This window comes from Staurois parvus, unplaced genomic scaffold, assembly GCF_062004578.1.
Source record: "Staurois parvus isolate SC_StPar_1 unplaced genomic scaffold, SC_StPar_1.0 ptg000931l, whole genome shotgun sequence".
NCBI lineage: Eukaryota > Metazoa > Chordata > Amphibia > Anura > Ranidae > Staurois > Staurois parvus.
The window spans coordinates 1372308-1396965 of NW_028318727.1; the positions used below are offsets into that span (position 1 = coordinate 1372308).

Below are 24658 nucleotides of genomic sequence, written 5' to 3' on the forward strand. Positions count from 1 at the left end.
GAGGTTCCCCCAGGTACGATCAGAATTTTCTAGCCCCCTTTTGTAGGCAGAGATGGCAGAGAATTCTTCTCATGGTGACTGGATGTTGAGGTCCCCCCAGTTACAATCAGAACCTTCCGTAGCTCTCTTCCCAGGCAGACATTGCAGAGAATTCTTCTCATGGTGTTCAGACAATGAGATTCCCGTAGTTAGGATTAGAACATTCTAGCCCCCTTTCCAGGCAGAGATTATAGAGAATTCTTCTCATTGTGACCGGTTGTTGCGATTCCCCAAGTTACAAGCAGAACCTTCTAGCCCCTTTACCGATAAAAATTGCAGAGAGTTCTTCTCATGGTGTTCGGACATTGAGGTTCCCCCAGTTAGAATAAGAACCTTCTAGCTCTCTTTCCAGGCAGAGAGAGCAGAGAATTCTTCTCATGATGCTCGGGCCTTGAGGTTCCCTTAGCCCCCTTTCCAGGCAGAGGTTGCAGAAAATTTTTCTCACGGTGCTCAAACATTGGAGTTTCTCGAGCTAAGATCAGTGCACAGCTTTTTCTTGGCTAGTGTCAGTCCAGAAGTTGCACACCGTCTCCAGTCCGGAGCAGAGTCATCGTGCATTGCGGGAAGTGTCGCTTGGACAGAATCTCAAACGCTAAGGCACAAAAGAAACTGATTAAAAATTCCTCCCGAAGGGATAAGATGACCCAGGCCTTTCATCCAGTTTTGTCAAACCCTGATGATGTCTGACTCATGGCTTGTCTGTGATTTAGATAAGGAAGCCCCCCCTATCCAAACACAGGCAAGTGCATTGCCTACATCTAGTAGGTCCAAGGGCTAGATCAAGGCCTTGTTAGATGCCAGCTTGCTAAAAGCCACACCGGCCATGAATGCTAGCACAGCTTTGGAGGAGAACACCTGTGCTCTATTGTTGCGTGACCCGTCCGTGCTCTCGGGTCTGTAGGATGAGTGCTGACATGTGGCTTGGACCTCCCCCCCAGGATTGATTTCCATTCATGGGGAGGTTAGGAGAGCTGTGTCGTGCCTGAGCAGGATCTGTCTGCATAACAGATGCAGTTTCGTCCTCCCTCACACATGACCCTTGATGACAGACCTGCTTTCTCCACAAGGTCACCGGGGACATGTGTGAAGTGTAGGGTTGCCACCTTTTCTAGGAAAAACATGCCAACCCCATGATCTCTTTCCTTAGAACACTGGCAGAAAATCCTATATTTACTGGCCAGTAAAATACCGGCCAGGTGGCTATCCTAGATATGCAGCAACCAAGTCAGTCTTAGTTTGCTGCACTTGAACATAATATACATTTTTAAAGAGTGTCTAATTTTGCAAAAAGGAAACAGAACAAAGAGCCGAAGTGAACTTATTTCAACAACGCCTTATGAGTTTGCATATAAATCGGAGAAGCTGGTGCCATACCATTGGGTATATGAAAGCTGACCTCTAGCCTTTCCTTCAGTCTTGCGCAGTTGTACCAGTTTCTCTCCTGTACTGAAATTACTTACTATGATTTCACTGCACACTGTGAGCCTCTTACAATGTGCATTATTAGAAGCTGCAGCAAGTCAGATGGAGCTCGCCTCATTTCCTGGCTGGAGGCCATCCAGCATCATCTAGCCTTTTCCTCCCCAGCCTGACTGTTTCTGGCCCACCCTTTTCCTTATTGGATTTTAATCATGGAGGCTGAGCATCACATGTATGCATTATCTAGGGAGGTCTGGATGCATTATCTAGGGAGGTCTGGATGCATTATCTAGGGCGGTCTGTATGCATTATCTAGGGAGGTCTGTATGCATTATCTAGGGAGGTCTGTATGCATTATCTAGGGAGGTCTGTATGCATCATCTAGGGAGGTCTGTATGCATCATCTAGGGAGGTCTGGATGCATCATCTAGGGAGGTCTGGATGCATCATCTAGGGAGGTTTGGATGCATCATCTAGGGAGGACTGGATGCATCATCTAGGGAGGTCTGGATGCATTATCTAGGGAGGTCTGGATGCATCATCTAGGGAGGTCTGGATGCATCATCTAGGGAGGTCTGGATGCATCATCTAGGAAGGTTTGGATGCATCATCTAGGGAGGTCTGGATGCATCATCTAGAGAGGTCTGGATGCATCATCTAGGGAGGTCTGGATGCATCATCTAGGGAGGTTTGTATGCATCATCTAGGGAGGTCTGGATGCATTATCTAGGGAGGACTGGATGCATTATCTAGGGAGGTTTGGATGCATTATCTAGGGAGGTCTGTATGCATTATCTAGGAAGATTTGGATGCATTATCTAGGGAGGTTTGTATGCATTATCCAGGGAGGTCTGTATGCATTATCTAGGGAGGTCTGGATGCATTATCTAGGGAGGTTTGGATGCATTATCTAGGGAGGTCTGTATGCATTATCCAGGGAGGTGTGTATGCATTATCTAGGGAGGTCTAGATGCATCATCTAGGGAGGTTTGTATGCATCATCTAGGGAGGTCTGGATGCATTATCTAGGGAGGTCTGGATGCATTATCTAGGGAGGTTTGTATGCATCATCTAGGGAGGTTTGTATGCATCATCTAGGGAGGTCTGGATGCATTATCTAGGGAGTTCTGGATGCATTATCTAGGGAGGTTTGTATGCATTATCTAGGGGGGTCTGGATGCATTATCTAGGGAGGTCTGTATGCATTATCTAGGGAGGTCTGTATGCAAATGTTGTCTGACTATGGATGCCAGCTCCTCAATGCATCCACCCATCAGGGCATCTTGGTATTTACATAAGCAAGGAGCAAGCCCACTGCTTGTATTACAGGCTTATCGGTGATCTGATTGAGAGGTCTTCAAAATTCAGTCTGTAGTACAGTGCCAACGAATGGACAAAAATGTCCGTCTCTAGATGTGCAAAGCGGGTAGAGATATCCCCAAAAAGACTTGCAGCTGCAATTGCAGCAAAGGGTGGTCCCAAGGGTGGACTGACCATTTGGAAACTCGGGCACTGCCCGAGGGCCTGGGGACAGTAGGGGACCCCATGAGATGCCTCTGGTACCTTTTTCATAGGCTTTTTTGAGTTTGGGCAAGGACACAGGGGCCCCATGTACCCCTATTGCCCGGGGGCCCCAAGAGTTGTCAGTCCGCCCCTGGGTGGTCCTACAAAGTATTGACTCAGGGGGGCTGAATACAAATGCCGTCACACTTTTGACATATTTGTTTGTAAAAAATTTTGAAAACCATTTATCATTTTCCTTCGACTTCACAATTATGTGCCACTTTGTGTTGGTCTATCTCATAAAACCCCAATAAAATATATGTACGTTTTGGGATGTAACATGACAAAATGTGGAAAATTTCAAGGGGTATGAATACTTTTTCAAGGCGCTGTATCAGTTTCAAGAGAACAGAAAACACGTTGCTCACTTGCTCATTCCGGGTTTAATGTCACAAACCGAAATGAATCACACTCTACTGGTAATTTCTTTATAGTGGCAGCGCTAGCCACAAGGAGAAGCGCATCCATTTGTGTTTGAGTTACCATTACTAACCTATAGGATACTAAACAGAGAAAGTGAATGTCAGAACAAACACAAAACTGAACAAAGATAGCTAAATTCAAATGTGGTGAACCTGTATCAAGAGGAGAACTGAAAACATGCGCTCACTTGCTCATTCCAAGTGTAGTGTCATAAACAGAAATGAATCACACTATACAGATAATTACTTTCTTTACAGTGGCAGCGCTAGTCACAAGGAGAAGTGCATCCATTTGTGTTTGAGTTACCATTACTAACCTATAGGATACTAAACAGAGAAAGTGAATATCAGAACAAACACAAAACTGAACAAAGATAGCATAATTCACGTGTGACTAACGTGTATCAAGAGGAGAACAGAAAACATGCTCACTTGCTCATTCCAGGTTTAATGTGAGCTTGTTGGTTGTTAGTCTCCTGAAGTCACACTACACATTAGAGCTCCCTGTAGCGACAGCCTAGTAATAGCATTACGCTGTGTGACGTCATCACGCAATGGATCACGGCCATCTTGTTATACATTTTCATAAATGTGAGCTTAATTCTACTACACTATTAGGCGGTTTTGGTTTCCTTCCTACCAATGCATTTGGGAGAATAAAAACATCTTTTTGGCTGAGATGCAGAAGTGTATCACAGCAGATAAGGTCCAGTTTGGATAACATGATTGTATGAAATATGCGCTGTCTGACCGCTAGATTGGTAGTCAATATATTGCAGTTAGAGGCTGTGTGTGCAGATTGTTGGTGGAGGATCTTTTCTTTTTGGCATCATATTTCCTCAGATACACTGTTGGGGGAATCCCAGGTGTACCCATTGGATATCTTCTGAGGACTGCATGTTTGGACTTTTGAGCACTGCCTGGCCCCCCTAAAGTTTGAAGGTCAGTGAACTGGCCCTTTGTTTCAAAAGTTTGGAGACCCCTGCACTAATGTATTATGAATTGTAGATGAAGCCATTTTCAGCCGGGGTTCCCTGAGACCGGAACGTTACTCCAAGGGGTCCTCTGACCACAAGTGTAAGGAGCATTCTTACCTCTGACCATCACACTAATGTGTCATGAATTGTACATAAAGTCATTTCTAACCGGGGTTCCCTGAGACTGGAACGTTACGTCAAGGGTTCCTCTGACCACAAGTGTAAGGAGCATTCTTACATCTGACCATCACATTAATGTGTCATGAATTGTACATAAAGCCATTCTAGCCGGGGTTCCCTGAGACCAGAAAGTTACGTCAAGGGTTCCTCTGACCACAAGTGTAAGGAGCATTCTTACATCTGACCATCACACTAATGTATCATGAATTGTAGATAAAGCCAATTTTAGCCGGGGTTCCCTGAGACTGGAAAGTAACGTCAAGGGTTCCTCTGACCACAAGTGTAAGGAGCATTCTTACATCTGACCATCACATTAATGTGTCATGAATTGTACATAAAGCCATTCTAGCCGGGGTTCCCTGAGACCAGAAAGTTACGTCAAGGGTTCCTCTGACCACAAGTGTAAGGAGCATTCTTACCTCTGACCATCACACTAATGTATCATGAATTGTAGATAAAGCCAATTTTAGCCGGGGTTCCCTGAGACTGGAAAGTAACGTCAAGGGTTCCTCTGCATCGAAAAGCCTCTTGATACAAAGTTACAATGCTGCAGTCGGATCTCTGGGGGGAGGAGACTGAGGAAATGCTTCCTCCTGCCTGCAGCAGACTGATGACATCTTCTCAGCCTAGACCAAGTCCCTGGACTGGTGCTTAAGAACTGTATTTATTGATAAAAAGGGAAGCTTTATTTATTCACACAGAAACATGCTGCTTCATCTCATTTGTGAACTGCTGCAGGTCCAGCTGTCTTTATCGGAGGGAAGGATTGCTTTCAATATGGCGTATTTGTGGGATGTGGAAAAGGCCTTTCACAGGAATGTTAAGACGTGGAATTCTGAAGGTTTTTGCGGTGGCATTTATTTTCAGGCTAGGCAGAATCCTTCCTGTATTTTTAGAAGAAAAAAAAAATTGCATCCTCCGCGTCTGCACGGAGAGGGAAAAGTGCTCGGGGCGTTGACGGAGGATCTTATGATCTGCAGCGTCTTTGGTCTCTCCTGTAATCAGGGAGAGCTGCACCTGGTACCCCGCTCATTGTGCCAGCCTGCTCTTAGGTCTGCGGTAATTTTAATTGAGCTGAGCCAGCTGGGAACCTCCCCTGACTTGTAGAAGAGACATATGAAAGGGTGCGCCGGGGAGCTTGAAAGGGAACGTTTGTTTGGTGTGCACTTTTTGGCAATATGGCCCCTGTATGTGGTTTACTTAAAGTGAACCCCCCCCCCAGGCAAGAATTAATCCCACTCGTTAGTCCAGTTAAGAATTTACTAAGAGAGTCGGTAAATGTAGTTCAGCTACCGTCGGTAAACTCTACTTAGAAAAAAAATTAGAGATTGTGAGCTACTATGTTAATAACATTATTACTTCATTATCGGTTTGCCATGTTTCAAGCACTGGGGGCCAGGGGGGAGCTGACTAGGTAGCTTTCAGAAAACCCAGACAAGACCTCACCAATATCATTGTCATACAGATCAACTGTCTTTGCTATGGAGGGACTGGCCCTTTATTGGAAGCAAATCCCTCTGCCCCTCGTTACTCCTCTTCCTGGTGGTAGTCCTCTACAAAAGAAAACACTATGGGGATGTATATGAGCTATTCATCCTGAAAATGTATGTATATTGAAGTAATAGTAAAGTGGCGAGCGAGCGACCAGATATGATTATTGCACCACATCCCTTAAAATTGCAAATATTCAATAGAGAGGATGGGACTTTCAGGGTGCATAAACATGAATACCAAACATATTAAAAAATTGTATCATTTTTATTTCGTATTTTTTAAAAACAAAAAAAGGAAAAAATACAGAAACATAAAAACAATTTCAGTACTAAGAGTGAAACTGAGATTCAAACTTGATTATATAATTGTAGTTACTCCCTACGTGTTTCGCCCTCACGGGCTTCTTCAGGGGAGATTTTTGAAGAGATTTCAACTGCCGTGGCAGTCTAAAGGTATATCAAAAAATATATTGGATTGGATATATTAAAGTTGTTTGGTAACTGTATAATTTTTTTCTATATACCTTTAGACTGCCTCGGTGGTTGAAATCTCTACAGGAAGCTATTTACTTGCTCCTCCCACCAGCCATGATCTGCCTGCATTGATAGAGAAGCAGAAAGACTCAGTGATGATGTGTGTAAACTATAGTCCACTTTTTTATGGTCCAACGTGCCACCTTTAAGTTAGAGCAGAGGCCCTCTATTTAGCTGGAAGTGTGAGCTTTGTTGAGTGGAGGGATCTAACTCTAACTTACAGGTGGGCTTTAGTTCTAACTCATAGTTGGGCTACGGTTCCAACTCATAGTTGGGCTACGGTTCCAACTCATAGGTGGGCTACGGTTCCAACTCATAGGTGGGCTACGGTTCCAACTCATAGGTGGGCTACGGTTCCAACTCATAGTTGGGCTACGGTTCCAACTCATAGGTGGGCTACGGTTCCAACTCATAGGTGGGCTACGGTTCCAACTCATAGGTGGGCTACGGTTCCAACTCATAGGTGGGCTACGGTTCCAACTCCTAGGTGGGCTACGGTTCCAACTCATAGGCGGGCTACGGTTCCAACTCATAGGCGGGCTACGATTCCAACTCATAGGCGGGCTACGGTTCCAACTCATAGGCGGGCTACGGTTCCAACTCATAGGCGGGCTACGGTTCCAACTCATAGGCGGGCTACGGTTCCAACTTACGGTTCTGGGCTAGCCACATAACCACGCTCCAATTTCCTGTCACCACATAGCCATGCTCTGATGCATTTCATCACTTTAGACTTTGACACAGTGACGAAACACATTGGAGCATGGTTATGTGGTGACAGGAAATGGCGTCTATCCCGAAACCGGAACTGATGTGGTTTCTGCACCCGATAGTTCCAATGGTGCCGATGGGAGAAGTGTTCTAATGATATGATGCCTGGAGGTTATGGTGAAGTTATCTACGCGGGATACTCCAGAAAATGGCTGGCATATTCATTTGTTGAGTTTTACCCTAAAGGGAGAAGGGCTGCACAGGTGGTTTGTGGTGGTTGTTCCAGTCAGAAATATAGAACCTGATTTGCAGCAACTTCATGGAGACTTATGGACCCTTTTTGCACTTAATTTTATTTGCGCTATTTTGTGTTATTTGAGATTGTTTTTTCACAGTGCTACTACTGAGGTAGAGGTGCACTTATAGGTGGATCACCTTTAATTCATGTGTTGGTAATTTTTCTGATACAGTATTACGGTAGCTGCATTGACAATTTATATTTATTTATATACTAATTTTTTTTAGCACTGAATTTTGTTTTCTGTAGCATGGTGTGGTTTTGTATTATAGTTCTAACTCACTGGTGGACCATAGTTCTAACTCACTTGTGGACCATAGTTCTAACTCACTGGTGGACCACAGTTCTAACTCACTGGTGGACCATAGTTCTAACTCACTGGTGGACCATAGTTCTAACTCACTGGTGGACCATAGTTCTAACTCGCTGGTGGACCATAGTTCTAACTCGCTGGTGGACCATAGTTCTAACTCGCTGGTGGACTATAGTTCTAACTCGCTGGTGGACTATAGTTCTAACTCGCTGGTGGACTATAGTTCTAACTCGCTGGTGGACTATAGTTCTAACTCGCTGGTGGACTATAGTTCTAATTCGCTGGTGGACTATAGTTCTAGCTCCAACTCACTGGTGGACTATAGTTCTAACTCACAGGTGGACTATAGTTCTTACTCACTGGTGGACTATAGTTCTAACTCACTGGTGGACTATAGTTCTAACTCACTGGTGGACCATAGTTCTAACTCACTGGTGGACCATAGTTCTAACTCACTGGTGGACCATAGTTCTAACTCACTGGTGGACCATAGTTCTAACTCACTGGTGGACCATAGTTCTAACTCACTGGTGGACCATAGTTCTAACTCACTGGTGGACTATAGTTCTAATTCACAGGTGGACTATAGTTCTAACTCACTGGTGGACTATAGTTCTAACTCTAACTCACTGGTGGACTATAGTTCTAACTCACTGGTGGACTATAGTTCTAACTCTAACTCACTGGTGGACCGTAGTTCTAACTCACTGGTGGACTATAGTTCTACCTCTCACTGGTGGACTATAGTTCTAACTCACTGGTGGAATATAGTTCTACCTCTAACTCACTGGTGGACTATAGTTCTACCTCACTGGTGGACTATAGTTCTAACTTACTGGTGGACTTCAGTTCTAACTCACTGGTGGACTATAGTTCTAACTCTAACTCACTGGTGGACCGTAGTTCTAACTCACTGGTGGACTATAGTTCTAACTCACTGGTGGACTATAGTTCTAATTCACAGATGGACTATAGTTCTAATTCACAGATGGACTATAGTTCTAACTCACTGGTGGACCATAGTTCTAACTCACTGGTGGACCATAGTTCTAACTCACTGGTGGACCATAGTTCTAACTCACTGGTGGACCATAGTTCTAACGCACTGGTGGACCATGGTTCTAACGCACTGGTGGACCATGGTTCTAACTCACTGGTGGAGTATGGTTCTAACTCACTGCTGGACTATGGTTCTACCTTTAACTTACAGGTGGGCTAAAGTTCTAACTCACAGGGGACGTGTGTGACCTCAGCAGAGAGGACTTTGCTTACACCCAGAGTCCAGTGGTCTGGTTATGCTGCATGATGAGAGGGGACAGGCTCTTTATTATGGCCATGGACTACTTTTACAACCTAAATACAGGGTAAGACTCTGCTAGCTTATCGTTCTAACGCACAAGGAAGCTATTAGCAGATTTTTATTCTAGAGTTCAGTTGGACTTTAAGCACAATGTGCAATTCATAGATAGATGCTTGAAAGAAGCCTGTCAGTACATCACTTAGCCTTGTACTTATTTGGCTCTGGCATATCCATTTTCCCTGATTCCCACAATGCACTTCTGGCACCTCAGCTGAACTGCAGCTGCAGTGGGCTGTGGGATGTTTAAATGCCTGAGATGTAGTTTGCAAGCTGGCTTGGGTGCTCCCAGGAACACTTAGAAACAGATTTACTACCTAGCAGTACTATTTATTGCACCTTGCGGTTCCCTCTAACACACAGTCATCCCAGTTCATGCTTATGTGGTCTAATGACAGATTCTCTTTAATGCCCGTACCGTACCATAGGACTTAGTGTCTTGCAAGCCCTTTAGGCTCTGCTATTCAGTATACTTCTTTTATTGTTCACTGAACCCCGAGATTTGTAGTGCTGGAGTTCAGTTCACTTCATTTCAGCCAAAATACAGCTACTGGGGCTGTGTCTGTGCATTCAAAGAGAACCTGTTGCAGGGTAGGGCAATGCTTTTATTAGCTGTTATGTTGTGTTGTCTTGCATCCCCGCGCCAAAATGATTGACAGCTCAGCCTCCCAAAACACAGTAGCGATCCTACACGGCTCCCATTTAATATGCTGGCTGTGCCTCAAGACCTGGAGGATTTTCAAGTCTACAGCTTCCTGGTGGCCAATAATTCACCCAAGGTTAAAAAGCTGTCAGTCGACACTTTACCTAATAGAGGATAGATTTTTTTTTCTTCTTCTCTGAGCCATTAAAGTATCATAGCATTATCCTGGAACAGCTAGAATAGGGTGTCCTTGACCGGTTTCATGTTTTTATCTGGAAGCGCTCGTTGGTTCCGTCCAGAGAGAATGGTAGGCTTTATCATTTTTCAGGGAAAAAAATTATTGCTAAAGGCAACCAGTCAGATGTTTTACTTTAATTCTCCCATAAGAGAAATTAGTGGATTTGTTTGCTGTGGGCACCCAGAACTGCTTTTGGAAAATAAGGCCTTGGGTTATGGCAATGAAGTTTGGATTGTAAAAGGAAAGTTCTAGACAAATCCATCCAGCATCAGACCCTTGCTGCCACAGTTTCAGAATGTGCAGCTGGTGTTGTAACTGTATATAAATTTGCACAAAGAGAAGGCCAGCACTCACAAAATGAACCTCAAAAATTTACAAGGTTGTAATGCAAAAGTTGAAAAAATGGAAGCAAGCAAATTACAGGCCGTGATGGACCCCTTCCTCAAGGTGATGAGCAAACATCTAAAGAAAGGGGTTCATCGTGATCTGAAACTTTGATGTATTATGTTTGCTTCTATTTTTGTAACTTTTTCATTGTGATCTCATAAAGATGTTTGAGGTTTATTTTTGTAAATGTTGGCATTCTCTTCATACATGGCTTATAAAATGGATACTGTTATTCAAGAAAGATAAAATTAAAATGTGCAAGGATCACTTTATCATATCCGCCTGTCTATTTTAAGAGAAATCTGTAGGAAATGGTTAGTTAACCCTGTGGATCCAAATTTGATAGCTTACAATGCTTCTCAACTACCCTGGCTGGATTGGATGACCATCTCACGTCTATGGGAGGTTCCAAGCTGTGCCGTCCGGCTGTTACTTGGGGTAAGCGATAGGGCAAAAACTTGACTTGTTTGCTCCTAATAGGCAGCATCTGCCAGCCCTGTATATCTCCTCCTCCTCCCACCTTCATTGACATGAACAGAAATGTTCAGCCATGCTGACCATTCATGTTCATGGGCCTACTACCTAATCCTGTTGACTGAGGAAGTCTGGAGGCTCTATAGCCCTGCACATCTCTTCCTCCTCCCATCTTCGTCAACACGAAAAGAAACATTTAGCCATGCTGCCCATTCATGTTCTTGGACCCTACCACCTAATCCTTGTGACCAAGGAAGTCTAAAGGTGGTCTAGCCCTGCTCATCTCCTCCTCCTCCCATTCTAGTCAGCATGAACAGAAATGTTCATTCATGCTGACCATTCATGTTCATGGACCCTACCACCTAATCCTTGTGACCAGGGACATGTAGAGGTGGTCTAGCCCTTCTCATCTCATCCACCTCCCATTCTCTTCGACATAAACAGAAATGTTCAGCCATTCTGACCATTCATGTTCATGGGCCTACCACCCAATTCTGGAGAATGAGGAAGTCTAGAGGTGGTCTAACCCTGCTCATCTCTTCCTCCTCCCATTCTCATCAACATGAACAGAAATGTTTTGCCATTCTGACCACTCATGTTCATGGGCATACCACCCAATACTAGTGACATAGGAAGTCTAGAGGTGGTCTAGCCCTGCTCATCTCCTCCTCCTGCCATTCTTGTCAATATGAACAGAAATGTTCATTCATGCTGACCGTTCATGTTCATGGACCTACCACCTAATCCTGGTGACCAGGAAAGTCTAGAGATTGTATAGCCCTGCTCATCTCATCCTCCTTCCGTTCTCTTTGACATGAACAGAAATGTTCAGCCATGCTGACCATTCATGTTATTGGGCCTTCCTGGAGAATGAGGAAGTCTGGAGGTGGTCTAGCCCTGCTCATCTCTTCCTCCTCCCATTCTCGTCAACATGAACAGAAACATTTAGTAATGATGACCATTCATGTTCATGGGCCTACCACCCAATACTGGTGACTTAGGAAGTCTAGAGGTGGTCTAGCCCTGCTCATCTCTTTCTCCTCTTCCCATTCTTGTCAACATGAAGAGAAATGTTCAGCCATGCTGACCGTTCATGTTCATGGGCCTACCACGCAACACTGGTGACTGAGGAAGTCTAGAGATGCTCCGGCTCTACCCATCTCTTCCTCCTCCCATCCTTGTCAACATGAACAAAAACGTTTAGCCATGCTGACCATTTATGTTCATGGGCCTACCACCCAGTCCTGGTGCCTGTGGAAATCTTGAGGTGGCCTTTGTCAGACCTCACACTCACATACATACAAGAATAGACACAGCATGAGACAGAGGGTCTAGTAAGAACTACATTATGTTTCCTTTAAAACGAAAAAAAAAAAGATGTTACTTATACCTCTGAATGGGAGTACACACACATTACAATTTGTACAATCTGTTTTAGATTTTATTGGGCTGGTTTATACTTAGTAGTTCTTGATAATGTGTTAGACCCGCTTTAGACAAATGACCATAAAACATAAAAACAGACTTTTTAAAAACATGAAAAGTTTAATTTAATAATTATTATATTAATGATGGGGAGCAAAAAAATAGGGGGAACAGCAGATAAATCCAATTTCAAAGCAGGAAAGTAGCACAGCAGAGGCTTTGCTGAAATGAAAAGTAAAAAAAAAAAGTTTCACTGCAAAGATGGTAGAAATTCCCCTGCCATCCACACCAGTCTGTACTGACTGGCACTGAATTTTTAGACCCGAAGACTTCGATAAATGTCAGTTTTCTGCTCCCCCTCTGCTCTCAACGGCTTGATCTGCCAACCCAGCACTGTGTCCTGTATTAACATAGGGGCCTGCGGGAGGCACCAGAGGGGGCAGTGGTTGGTTCTGGAATCTGACACTCCTGGAAGAGTCGGTTTCTGATCAGATGGATGCTGCTTTTCAGTAGAGCTCAGATCTGCAGTGTGGATGGCAAGATATTGGCAAGGTCATTATTTACAATCTTCTTCGAAGGGAAGCATTTTTTGGAGCTTTCATTTTAGCAGGAGTTGCTTGAAAATAGAAGTTATCCTGAAGTTTCATCGCATCTCTATCACAAATTCCAAGATTCGAGGGTTTATTTCTCATCTAATGATAGGGGTCGGAGCCCTGCACATCACTCCTTTAGGGCTCATTGACACTTGCTTTGGTCTCTGAGCCCTGATTCACATATATGCTGTGCGGGAAACAGCAAATCCTGAGCGTTTCCCACACTGCATTGAAATCACACTTCATGCGATCTGCCACCGGTGTCGATGTTAAATTACCGACAGCCAAAAAAAGGTTGCAAAATGCAGTGCGATGGCAAAAATTGGATCACATGGGTGTGAACACCCATGCTATCTGATTCCGGTGTGACAAAAAAAAAAGAAAAGATGCCTGCATCTATTTTGTGTGAGTGTTTTGTGATTTGAGCCCATACAAAATGAATAGGCTCAAATCACACTGCAAAGAATCGCATGCAATTTCTTGCACTGCTATAGTGTGAACCCAGGCTGAAGAGGGATCCATGTTCTGATCATTCTTTACCCTAGGATCACATCTATGCGGCTGTGCGGGCTGCGTTTTGCTCGGGCACAAGAGCCCATTCATTTGAATGGACTCCCGTGCCCGTGACACTCAGGGAAAGAAGTCCCTGCACTTCTTTGGAAAACGCAGCCCACACAGGAACCTCGGTCCCCAGTACGGTTGCATTTCCCAGTGCGGGCGGCGTGCCATTAGATCTAATAGCACCCGCCCACAGGTCCACAATTCTCTGTGCAGGTGGTGCCGCTACGGATCCATACGAAAATCCGTACAACCACCCGCATAGATGTGAACGGGGGGTTAGAGAGCATTGGACAGGCATTGAGAAAGCTTTGTAACACTTTTTAATGCCTACTGTAACCCCTTGTACACGTTCTTGTAGAGCGGTGCTTGCCCAAAAGCAACTGGGGTACATTTCCTGGCACGGCATGTGTACACCCCCGGCCCCCTGCAGTGGGTAGTCATTGGGGTCAGTAAAAGCGGTTAGTGCCAGTTCACACTGATGCGGTGCAGGATTCGCAGTGAATTCTGTATATTGCCCACAAAAGTTGCATCCACCTTTCCTGTGGGTGTGGTGCTACATGCGGTGTGATTTCAGCCGTACAGAGTGAACGCACAACAAAGAATGGCATGTGATTTGAACAGGAATGCGGCGCGATTCTTGCCTGAATCACATGTGGTTTCCTGCACCACAATATTGTGAACCGGGACTTAGTGCGAGCGAGCCCTTATGTCCTTGAGCCAACTGTCCTTTCAGTACCGTTCGTTTACAGCGCAGATAAAGCCTGACATAATGGAGCCATTTATTCCATGCTGCATACAGCTGTTGGCCATCATCCTTGCATGGCTTCCATTGAATAGGCCTTGGGGTGCTACGGGAAAGTAAAACCACACAGATTATGGTAAGCAGGATGAAAGGAGCCCTTCACTTCCTTTTAGCCCACCTTACCATAACCTGTCTGGTTATTCCCTCATAGACCACGAAAAGAACATTTAATGGAACTCAATGCCAATATTTATGTGGCGGGAGAGGCCCCAAAAAAGCAAAAGCAGATGTAAGCACCAACACAGTGGAGTGATTAGCATTGGAGCCTTGCTTTGCCACAGTCCCGGGCTCAATTCCCAGCAGGGGATATACTGCCTTCCCGGAATATGTATGTTCTCTGTTGGGGTTCAGAGGCTAGAACTGATTTGAAAAAATCAATTTTATTCTCTTTGTAATATGTCAGTGCTATATACAAAAAATATGTTTTTAGAAGCTTTTTCTTTCTTGCATTTACAAATAAAAGATGAAAAACTAGTTATGAAAGGAGGGTAAAGAAGCTCATGTACATGTAGCCTGACCCCGTATTCTAAAATAGATCATTTGATACAAACACAAAAAAAAAAAGAAGCCTCTGTGATCCTTCAGGATCCATCACCTGCACTCCTGATGATCATTTGGGCACCTTCCCATAGGTGACCTTGGAAGAGTTAATGGCAGAGAGAATTTAGGATGTATTATTGATGGATCATGGCTAGTGAAGCCTGGCTTTGCTCTCTCTCCTCCTCTTTGGCTCTCTTGAGGATAGCAAGCAAAGAGCATAACTGAACTGTCTCTCCCTGACCCCTGTCGTTGGCATTTCAGAGCTCCTTGCTTGCTATTCCTGGCACAAACAGGCAGCCGCACACTCATCCAACGCACACACAAGCAGCGCACACGAGAGAGAGAGCGAAAGAAAGGGGGGCAAACCACCTACTCCCCAAACAAAGGCTGCCGTGCCAGCAAGCATCTCGGCACATCTCGAACCCCCCGACCTGATGTCTCAATAGGCACTGTCAATGAACCCCCCCACCACGCGCACACCTCCCCTCTCTTCCCTGCTAATGCTGTCTGCTCTCACACCCCTCCTTCTTCTGCCTCTACATTTTCAGGCTGGATGCTACAGCGGACGGTCCTAATTACCTCTCATCCCCAGTGGTTTGTGAATAATCACCGCTGAGAAGGCTTTGAAGGCTTGCTGAGGAGGATGAAAAATACGAATGGTGCCATTTTTCACATCTTCGCCTCCTAAGGACGTACCCTGGTCACCGTGCCCTAAGAGAGAAGCGGACAAAGCCAACGACCCAGGTACCCTATTGCTATATTGTCCTGGGAGGGAAAGGTGCGGGGTTCTTGTTCCATGTCCATATTTAATAGGGCATCTCAAAGAGACATTGACGATGTGTAGTAGCCCACAGCCATCGGTCACTGGTTTAGGGGCAACTGGGACGAGGAAAAGTGATCGATTATTGGCTGCTGTAGGTCACTGCACTTTGCTTTTTGTCTTTTTAAGAAAGGGGCTTAAGAAAGTGTATGGTGTGATCAGTATGTTGTGTTGGGGACAGCTCTAGTAGATGTGGATCCAAGTTATCCATGGCCAAGTAGTCCGTTTTATAGGTGCCTTTTTTATTTTACCCCCAACTGTGGTGATGCATGTACAAGGACAGGACCCAAGGATGGCACCCACACTATGATGGCAATCAGAGGTCTGAGGTCTCTATCTCATTGGGGTCAGACAGTGTGCAAAATTCCTAGATAGAGAGTACATTGTTAACAAATGCAGATATTATGAAATTGAGCAGCCTACCTATATTATCATGCATAGAGTTTTTTTTAGATAGTAAGCTCTTCTGTCTTTTTCCATTATGCATATATCGGATATTAATAAGTCAAAGGAGCCTCCTGCAAATGGGATTAATGTACAAAATATACAACTAATTAGAATGTATCTATTCCGTGAATAAAAGCGTAGTAATTAGTCATTTTCTCTTTAAATATATAAGGCACCCCTTCCCCTTGAAACCGAAGCCCTACCATTGACCAGGTATGTGAACGCTAGGGCTAAGCGTGGAGCACAGTAACTCATAGCAACACGACCATAGTCCTCTGTCTTGTTGCAGGTTGCTGTGGGTTACAGCACTGCTCAGATTCTGATTGGTCTTTGCAGTGCCTCGTTGCCTAAGCCTGTTAATCTCTTGGTCCATCGATAACTGGTTGTGCATTGTTATTGATGTAGGGCTGGCGAGAGATCATTAAGGTAGATTGGCGATTAACAGCTGCGGATGTGGGCAGTTGCTTGGAAATCTTTGTGCGGAGATTAGTTGGGTATCAAGCTGTCTTGTTCTGTATGGTCGGCTGTTTTTTTTTTTTTTTGTTTTTTTGAGGGAAGGTGTCAGAAATGAGTGACAGGAGGAAAGAACCTTGCAGGTGAGATTGTGTTGCCACAGAAACATGCTGTAATTCGCACATCCGAGAGATCCTTGAAACGTTCTTCAATGTCCACTGCTGAGTTTTCCTCCACATCTGGTACTTGTATGAACTCTCCTTAGGGAGAGGGGGTACACCTCTGCAGGTACCTGGACCTAGATGTGTTGGGCTTAATAGATTCTTTGGGGGTATATTTAGGGGCCCGTTAACCCAAATCCAATACATCAGTTTTGGGTAGATCTCAAGGGGTTGAGTTGATCAGCCATTATCTCTTGGGGCTCCGTTGGTGGAGTCTCTGCACCTGTGTTGTCAGGTCCAACCACCCGTTGTTGATTTACCAATGGAGTCAAACTCCCTGTGCAAGACGTCTTGGCAGAATGGGGCAGAACTGTGATCTCTGGTGGGGAGATCTCACCACTCTAATCCCTAAAAGATATAAGAAGCCTGCTTGTGATTCAGCCTAGCAGCATTCACCCAAAACTGACATATCAGCATTGGACGGGCTGCCCTTTCATCTACTGAGAGGAAAAATCATCACTAACGTTACATGAAAGCAGGTTATGATGTTCCGCTTTTTCTTTCCATGGTTCTGAGCTGCTGAGTATTTGTACTGAAGGTTATAAATAAGTTTCTGTTTAAAAAAAAAAAAAATGTGCACGGTTTCTCATAGAAGAATTACACATGCCTTCTTATCTAGGTTTACTTGGCTCCAGGAAGATTTTGGACTACCCAAATCTGACCATTGTCAAAGTGTCAGTTACCTGACCTCATGGTGATAGAACATTCTGCCTTCCAGACCACCATTGTGTATCAGAGGTTTTAAAGAAAAAAAAAGGAGCTCTGTAATTTTCATTCAACCATAGGGCTCTGTTATTTAATACTGCTATGTACACTCAGAAGCTGGGAGACAATGTGTTTCTAATGATGATCCAGTATTTCTTAGGCAAGCCATACATTTATTAGATTTTTTTTTTGTCCTTCTGAAAGAAAATTGCTTGATTCCCCCATCAACAACAAACGTCTCCTGCTAGCTCCAGCGCCATTGCATTCTACTGCTGGGGATGGGGGGCTCAGGGAGCTTTCCCAGCCGGAAAAATACAATGATTACTGTGGGCAGTAATTGAATGCCAAAAATACAACAGGCTGGTTGTACCCATCGATGGATCGAATTTGGTACAATAAGCCTGCCCAGAGACGGATCAAATCTGGGCTGATCCCTGCTAAACTGGCCCTGATTTGGTCCATCGATGGCCGGCTTTTGACTTTTTTGCAGTCATGGCACCCTTTAAAAGTATGGAAAATCTCAAGGCACCCCAGTCTAGAATGTGAAAAAACTTAGATGCTACTTAAAGTGGTTGGAAACCTCAGACATTAAATATGAACAAAGCGCATCCCTCTATAGTATGTACGTGTCTCAGTGCAGAGCACTATGGGGAGGATTTACTAAAACTGGAGCACTCAGAATCTGGTGCAGCTGTGCATGGTAGCCAATCAGCTTCTAAGTTCAGCTTGTTCAATTAAGCTTTGGCAATTAAACCTGGAAGCTGATTGGTTTGTATGCAGAGTTGCACCAGACTTTGCTCCATGCAGCTTTAGTAAATAACCCCCTAAGTGTCATTCAGTCTGCTGCCTTGTTCCTCTACTATATGCATCACTTCTGATGAGTTTTCCTGACGCCAAGAGAAAAATGGTGGTGGGGAGGGCACAGCCTGTGATTGAGAGCCTCAGCTCTGTTACTGTGTGCTGTGTGAAGGTGAGTGTGTCCCATCCCTCCAATCAGCTCTCAGAGCTCTCCTCACTGATGTAACTTCAGCTCCCCGCCCCCTGCTTTTCAGAGCTGAGAGATCCTATGAATATTCTGCACTTTAATTGGATGTAGGGGAAAGACTGCTGCAGATAAACAGGTACAAGGTATGTAGGAGGATTTGTTTCTTCTCTGTGTATCACCTGAGGCCAGTCACTTCACTGGGTATATGTAAGAGTTTACAACCACTTTAATAATAGGAAACCTGAGCCTGGGGTGGTGCCTACAACCATCATGATGAATTTAATCATCACATCAGAAGTCTCCCTCACACCAGAAGTCCCCTCCATCACATCAGAACCCCCCTCCCCCTTCAAGTTAGAGGCCCCCATCATGTCAGAGGCCCTCCTTTTACATCAGAGGTCTCCCATCATATCAAAATCCCCCCTATGCATCAGAGGGCCCCCCATCATCACAGAGAGCCCCCCATCACAGAGTCAGAGGACCCCATAACATCAGAGTCTCCCCAACACATTGGATTCCCCTATCATCACAAAGTCCCCTCTATTGCAGAGTCCTCTCATTCATCTCTGACCCAGGGAAAACTGGATCACCCCAGGGGAATCCATATGGCACCCCAGGGTACCTTTTGTACCCCGATTGAAAAACACTGGCATGACCAGTCAACTCAACTGTCAGGGCAGCAACTTTCAGACCTTGGGAGCCTTTTAGCTTCAGAGTCGACCTCAGATAAAGAAATGCCCGTAGCGAATAGGGAAGAATGGAAATAGCGCAGGGCATACATGACTAGGCCCAGAGTGGTGTAGGGAACGGAAGGGGTTAAATTTAGCTCCAGGGGGTGGGGAATTGATTGGGGAATTACAGGATTGGCAGATGTGGAGTGTAGGAGGGGTCTGTGGCACCTTAGGGTGGGGGTTCTGCGGAAGGGGCGTCAGTGGAGCTGGACGTGTGCAAGGACCAGAGCTTCCCTCCCGCCCTCCCTGTTTGGTTGGGTATAGGGTCTCATCCGGGGGCAGGTGAGCAAGAAAGAGGAAAAAAAAAAAAAAAAAAAGGACACCAGTTGGAGAGGTGGGTTTTTCTGTTGGTTCGTGGGCGGTTGTTGGTCTTTGGAGGTGGTTCTCATCTTGGAAGGAAAAACAATGGTGTGGGATCCCATCCGTGGTATGGGGGGCCCGGTGGATATTCCCAGTTAACCAAGGTTTAACTGGAAGGTGGTGGTGCTGCACTGCGGACGGTATGGTTGTCTCCGAGCTGGTTGGTTGCGGCTGGAGGCCAAGTGTATAGGGTTGCATTTTGGATCATTTGTGGGTGCCTTTGAAGACCAACAACAATTCTTTGGTTTCCGTTAAGGAACGGTTGATGTATGTTAAAATGTGAAGTTGTTAATAAAAGGCCATTTACTCCAAATGGTGTCATGTTTTGTGTAAAGTTTATTTGGTTAAGGGGGTGTGGAGTGGTATGGATAGGTAATGGTGGAAGTAGGAGTGGACAAGCCTATCTATGGTGCATTAGTCATGTAAGTAAATCTAATATTTAGAAAAAAAAAATAGTAAGTAAACCTGCCCAATTGTGATGGTTTAGGAATGCATATTCATATTCTGGTAGAAGTCCAATTGTGATTTGTTCTTTTTAAGATGTTTTTGAATGTGCGAGAGGCTTTGTTATTGAATGAAACTGCAGTATGTGTATTGAATGGTTTGCTGTTGGATGGATTTCTTTGCAGCTGTAGGCGTGAAAATTTTTCGGAACAATTCTATTTTTTATTTCAAAGGCATATCCTAAACCAGAAAGACACAGAAGAATCCCATAGTTTTTACTGTGTGTTTTTGTTCCTCTTGGAGCTCTCCTTTTAATTGGTTTGATGGTCGTCTACTATGTACGCAGCTTCCTCAAAGATACAAGGGCTTAAAGGGCAGCACCGAATAAAGGAGAATGGATGCCATTGCTCACCTTGGCAACCGGAATGGATCCAAAGTCCATTAGAATGAAAGCATATTGCAATGTGATTTAATCTGGTGCAACAGAGACGCTAAGAGCAAATTTACTGATGCATGCGATACGGCCAAACAGGGAGTCACGTGACACCCCGCCGGAGAGCACAGGGAAAATGATGTCATGCGCCGATGACACGTTAAGTGGCTCCTTTATCATAACCGTGCAAGCCCTGTCAGAGAGGGAGATTTAGGCAGCTGCAGTTTGTTTTAACGGTGTCATTGAAGGCATAGTACAGTACAGCTCTACAAGGATTGTTCCCTTTGGAGAGTGATTAGAGCGGGGCCAGTGCAGAATTGTCTAGTCAGTCAATCCAAAACGTAAGCCAGTGGACAATTATAAGAGTCCTTCATACCAAAATTGGTCTGGTACTTTAGTCCTTGCAAGATGCTGCACGTGAAGGCACTTCATTTTATGTTTAGATTTACACAAATTTTATACCAATTTTTACACACAATTTTTTAAATAATTTTACTATATAACAGATTATAGAATATACGGATACTATTTCAATGTTTCCAAGACATAATTTTGTATATATCTATATATAAGAAGGGGTTTGGCACAGAGGGCTTATGTTTATTGCTCATTCAGTAGTAGAGACAACAGCCAAGAAAGCCATCCAATTTTCCAGGCTTTTTATAGGTGACCATGGTATAATTGAAGGGGCTTTCTCCTTCTGGGGTGGTATACCTTGTACTTAAAGCGGAGTTCCACTCACTGTGTGAAAAAATAAGTCAGCAGCTACAAAAACTGTAGCTCCTGACTTTTAAAAAACAGCCAGTCACCTGTCCTACGATCCCGCGTTGCCCCCCGCCGCAGCCCGTTTCACCGGACGTCCTGTATTCCAGGCACCGCCATCTTCAGTGTGGGCACCCGGCTGTGACAGCTTGCGGCTTCACAGCCAGGTGCCCACTGCGCATGCAGCTTCCTGAATGGCCCCGTAGTCTTCTGGAACCTGTCACGTGTCCCACAAGACTTCGGGGAGGGAGAGTAGGAGGACAACTTCCGCTTACGATCGCCTGGGATCGGGTACCTGTCAAATTCGGGTACCCGCCCCCCCCCCCCGTCCCCCCCCCCGCTCCCCAAAGGTGCCAATCCTTAATGGGGAGCAGGGGACCAATCTTTAAAGCGGAACGTCCCCTTTTGGGTGGAACTCCACTTTAAAGTGGTTGTAAACCTCAGACTTAAAATATGAACAAAGAATATCCCTCTATAGCATGCTCTTGTCTCAATCCAGAGCACTAACTGGTATTTCTGACTATTGCTTTGTTCCTTTGTTATCAGCATGAGTCATTTCTGCCAAGTTTTCTTGACACCAAGAGAAAAATGGTGACAGAGGAGTGATCTCCAGCAGAGTAACAGCCTCCGCTCTGTTCCTGTGTGCTGTGTGGAGGGGGGGGGGTGTTTCTTCCCTACAATCAGCTTTTAAAACTCTCCTTACTGAGCTCTCCGCACCCTTTTATCTGAACTCTCAGGCAAGCTTTATAAATTCTACACTTTGAATGTTACATAGTTACATAGTTAGTCTGGCTGCAAAAAAGACAAAAGTCCATCCAGTTCAACCATTAAAAAAAAAAAAAAGTTATAACTGTATACCCGCAGTTGATCCAGAGGAAGGCAAAAAAACCCAGCAAAGCATGATCCAATTTGCTCCTGCAGGGAAAAAAATTCCTGGATGTAGAGAAGAGAAGACTGCAGATAAACAGGTACAATCTATGTAGGAGGATTTGTTTCATCTCTGTGCATCACCTGAGACTAATCATTTTGCTGGGTATACAATCACTTTAACATCACTGATTTTATCTCTGATCTCATAGGGGTTCTTCCACTTTGCCAGAAATGTACCATCTAAAGTAGACACCCAAAGTCCCCTGGTAAAAGGTTCCATTCTTAGCTGAGCTCTGTCCTGCACCCCTTGAACTTGCTGCGTATGTTCACAAACTTTGGGCATGGCTGCTGCTTTCTTATCCTGCATTTGAGCAATGTGTTGGATCGCACTTTTCTGAAGTGTGGCCACTTTCTTCTGTACTTCCCAAATATATCCAGGAGCAGGGGCGGACTGACCATTTGGAAACTCGGGCACTGCCCGAGGGCCTGGGGTCAGTAGGGGGCCCCATGAGATGCCCCTGGTACCTTTTTCATAGGCTTTTTTGAGTTTGGGCAAGGACACAGGGGCCCCATGATCCCCTATTGCCCGGGGGCCCCATGAGCTGTCAGTCCGCCCCTGTCCAGGAGTCTCCAGGGACATCCTCCATACAAAAGTACAAACAGGGAAAGCCTTAATGATTGGGACACATCATTTACTGAAAACATTAAATATGGTAACACGAAGTCCCAGTCCTTTCCATCCTTATTAACAATTTATTTTCGCATACCATACTGAAGTGTGTAGGTGGGTAGTTTTTAACAACCAGCAGCTTCTTGTTTGTCTTTGCCATGTATGCTGTTCCTTGGACTGTCAAAATTTCCTGTTATGAGAAGCCATGTAGGACAGCTCTTTAGTTGTGTTTTTGAGAAGAATTGCTTCTAGATACTGGGTGGCATAGTCAAGGACTACAAGTATGTGTTGGTGTCCCATGGCAGACTTTGCTAATGGTGGAATTCAAAGCTACCCTCTTAAGAGGCATTACAATTATAGACAAGGGTACCAGCGGACTTTAAAAATGTGGTTGGAGTTCAATAATTCGACAATCAGGGCATGATTTAAAATACTTCTCAACTGCTTTGTAAATACTGGGCCAAATAAAATGCTACTCAATCTTCTTTTGTTTTTTCTATCCCTAAATGACCACCCAACTCGTAAGAATGGGCCAGATAGGGGGTGTCAACATCCCCATCAAGTTCAGGCAGCATAATTTACTTCCAACACTGCCTGGTTATGGCTTCTTATTTCAATTTAGGATGCTCCATGGCATGCTTAGGTTGTCTCAAGCCAAAGTAGGCCTGTTAGGAGCTCCCCTGTTAAAAAAGGTGCTAGCACATTAGCCCACTGCTCCTCTGGTAACGTCTCATGTTCAATGACTATTTCAAGGATACCAAAAAAGCACTCTGCACCAGCTGTCTAATGGCCTGTGTCTGCTATTGCAAAGACAGGTTCACTTGCTGTTGCCCTTCTAAGGGGGTCTGGTGGGCTTTAGTAAGCTATTGCATCTGCTAGGTGGTTAAGAGGTTTGACTCTTCGTGTTTAACTTTTAACAATATGAGCTCATTTCCTGTCTTTTTATGGTGCTGCCCGCATTCTCCACCAGTTTTTAAGGGGGACAGGCTCAATTGGTATACTTGGCACAAGGCTGGGAAATTCAGGAATAGCCCAAGCAAAATGTTTGTTTTCTGTTCATCAGTCATAAACCCTGAAGCCGTTCACCATTTGTATGCAATAATCCTAGGTATACAGTATATGTATATTGTGAACTGACTCTGTAATTATATTGTTTTATTGTAGCCCTGACTGTCTCTATGTATGGTTATATTGTAGCCCTGACTGTCTCTATGTATGGTTCCATTGTAACCCTGGCTATCTCTATGTATGGTTCCATTGTAGCCCTGACTGTCCCTATGTATGATTCCATTGCAGCCCTGACAGTCTCTATATATGGTTATATTGTAGCCCTGACTGTCTCTATGTATGGTTCCATTGTAGCCCTGACTGTCCCTATGTATGATTCCATTGCAGCCCTGACAGTCTCTATATATGGTTATATTGTAGCCCTGACTGTCTCTATGTATAATTCCATTGTAGCCCTGACTGTCTCTATGTAAGGTTCAATTGTAGACTTGACTGTCTCTATGTATGGTTCCATTGCAGCCCTGACTGTCTCTATGTATGGTTCCATTGTAGCCCTGACTGTCCCTATGTATGATTCCATTGTAGCCCTGACTGTCTCTATGTCTGGTTCCATTGTAGCCCTGACTGTCTCTATGTATGGTTCCATTGTAGCCCTGACTGTCTCTATGTATGGTTCCATTATAGCCCTGACTGTCTCTATGTATGGTTCCATTGCAGCCCTGACTGTCTCTATGTATGGTTCCATTGCAGCCCTGATGGTCTCTATGTATGGTTCCATTG

The 24658-nt window shown here is 44.7% G+C and overlaps 1 protein-coding gene across 2 annotated transcripts in view; it reads left to right on the forward strand.

Annotated features, from left to right (window-relative positions):
* Positions 1–24658, forward strand: part of RAI1 (retinoic acid induced 1) — a 291210-nt gene that overhangs the window by 118141 nt on the left and 148411 nt on the right. The window contains exon 2 of one of the 2 annotated variants that reach the window (XM_089656730.1): positions 15518–15713. The gene's annotated coding sequence lies outside the window, so the exon portion shown is untranslated. Of the gene's footprint in view, positions 1–15250; positions 15714–24658 lie in introns of those variants that run through there. The other variant, XM_089656731.1, reaches the window with a different exon arrangement.